Source organism: Mus pahari, chromosome 1 (assembly GCF_900095145.1).
Source record: "Mus pahari chromosome 1, PAHARI_EIJ_v1.1, whole genome shotgun sequence".
NCBI lineage: Eukaryota > Metazoa > Chordata > Mammalia > Rodentia > Muridae > Mus > Mus pahari.
In genome coordinates, this window is record NC_034590.1 from 15915155 (window position 1) to 15917533 (window position 2379).

General features: G+C 47.9%; 1 pseudogene; it reads right to left on the minus strand.

Annotated features, from left to right (window-relative positions):
* Nucleotides 1-641: 641 nt before the first annotated feature.
* On the minus strand, nt 642-1108 carry LOC110337435 (annotated as a pseudogene).
* Between the last annotated feature and the right edge of the window lie 1271 nt (nt 1109-2379).

Genomic DNA, 2379 nt, shown 5'->3' on the forward strand with positions numbered 1-2379 from the left:
TCTCGCTTCACACATGGAAGGACTGAGGGCAATTAATGCAGAAGCTGTACCTTCCATCTGCCCCCTTTTTCGGGGGCTAAAGTGCTATGGCTCCCCGAGGGTAAACAAGCCAACGGGGGGTTTTTCTGGCTTCCTGTCCCAATTTCTCAGGCCCACACACAGCCCCTTTCCTGACCACCACCATGGCATCTCTATTCAAAAGGCAAAAGGAAAAGAAGGAAAAAGATAAAAACAAACAAACTTCAGAATGGGTTAGAGCCCAAGGGCCCCACCCCTACAAACTACTCCAAAGTCGGCTACTGGGGAAGTGAGGGGGAAGCCAGGCCCAGGGCACACTCGCATCTCTGGCAGTGTCCAGAGGCTCCTTCCAGTCTTCAGCGTCACAGCAAAGGCCTTCCACCCTTCCCCTGCCAACCTGGCTGGGGAAGGGGCTACAACCTTAGTACTTTTTTTTTTTTTTATTTGTTTGTTTTGTTTTGTTTTGTTTTTTTTTTTTTTTTTTTTCGAGACAGGGTTTCTCTGTATAGCCCAGGCTGTCCTGGTACTCACTTTGTATACCAGGCTGGCCTCGAACTCAGAAATCTGCCTGCCTCTTCCTCCCGGGTGCTGGGATCAAAGGTGTGCGCCACCACACCCAGCTCTCAGTACTTATTGATTCCAAAGATCAGGACTCCATGGAGCTGGGGCAGTGTGGGAATGAAAATGCTCATCAAGGACTCAGTGTTGAGTATGAAATGGACTTGGTCATATTTGGTGTAGAAGCTGGTGAGTAAGTACAGCACAATAGACGTGATGGTTAAGAACTTTCTAGAGGCTGTGAACTGGACCCTGTAGTCCATCTGCTCCCAGTGGGTCAGCAACCTTGCTTTGCCCTGGTCTGGAATCTCGAAGGGTGTCCCTTTCACGGTGTGCAGAAATATGCACATGCCTAGGCTGTGGATAAGGTTGGTGAGGGTTCAGAAGACAGGGACACTCACGAAGGGAATGCTCGGCAGCACAACATGCAGGAGTCCGATGGCCAGCACGTAGGAGAGCCAGATGCCGCAGCTCTTCATCACCCATGTATTGGGGGTTCACCTCCAATGTGTGCTGTGCCCACATTCATCCTGCCACCACCCCTCTTGGCTAACACTTGCAAAGGGCTGGAGGTCGAGGGCCCACGAGAGAGCCCTAGAACTTGGTTCGGGGCTGCTCCAGCAGCTTTAACAAACCAGCGGCAGTGGCTACCCTGCTGGCAGCTCTGGCCCTTTTTTTTTAGATGTATTTATTGATCTTATCTGCATGTATATCTGCATGTCAGAAGAGGGCTTCACACTCCATTGTAGATGGTTGTGAGTCTTGGTGTGGTTGCTGGGAATTGAACTCATGATCTCTGGAGAAGCAGACAGTGCTCTTAACTGCTGAGCCATCTCTCCAGTCCAGGGTAAAGGCATTTTCAAAACAGCCATCGTCTTGGAATCATTCACCTCAGAACTCAAGGCAGAAGGACATTGGAGCTCTCAACATGTATCAATTGTATGATATATGTATGCCATGTATATATTTTAGTTTTTCAAACTATACAAAATAAAACAACCCATTGTATCGCATTGCTTTAAACCAACATCAATAAGCAGAATCTGGATTTTTAATTTAATATACTATATCTCGATATGCTGCCATTTTTAATTTTTTTTTTAAATTCCTGTGTAATCTTCTTGTCTGGCACTACATTGAGACTCTGGGAGCTCTCAAGAGTGTGGGTTAGTTGATACTGTTGGTCTTCCTATGGGGTTGCCATCACCTTCAGCTTCTTCAATCCTTCCCCTAACTCTTCTACAGGGGTCCCCTACCTCAGTCCAATGGTTGGCTGTAAGTGTCTGCATTTGTCTCGATTAGCTGCTGGCTGGGTCTGCAAGCACAACATGGCATCAGAAATATTGTCAGGATTTTGTGCCCACCCATAGGATAAATCCCAAGTTGGGCTGGTCTATGGATACCCTTTCTGAGAATCTCTGCTCCATTTGTATCACTCATTTATTTAGTCAGCTACAATTCTATGTCAAAATTTGGAAGGTAGTTTGGTGACCCCCATCCCTCCACTGGAGGAACTGTCTATCTACTAGAGGTGATCTTTCAGGTTCCAATACCCCACTGTTGGGCATTTCAACTAAGTTCATCCCCATTTAGTCCTGGGAGCCTCTGGAACTTTCTAGAGGTTACCCATGCCTCCGCGCCCACAGATGCATATTTCCATGCACTCTCCTGTTGCTTTGGGTCTCTCTGCTGTCTTCCCTCACCCCTTACCTGATCCTGCCCTCATTTTCCCTCCTCTGTCACCTCTCCCACACAGATCCCACCCTCCCTCCAACTCCCATGATTGTTTCCACCCCCACTAAG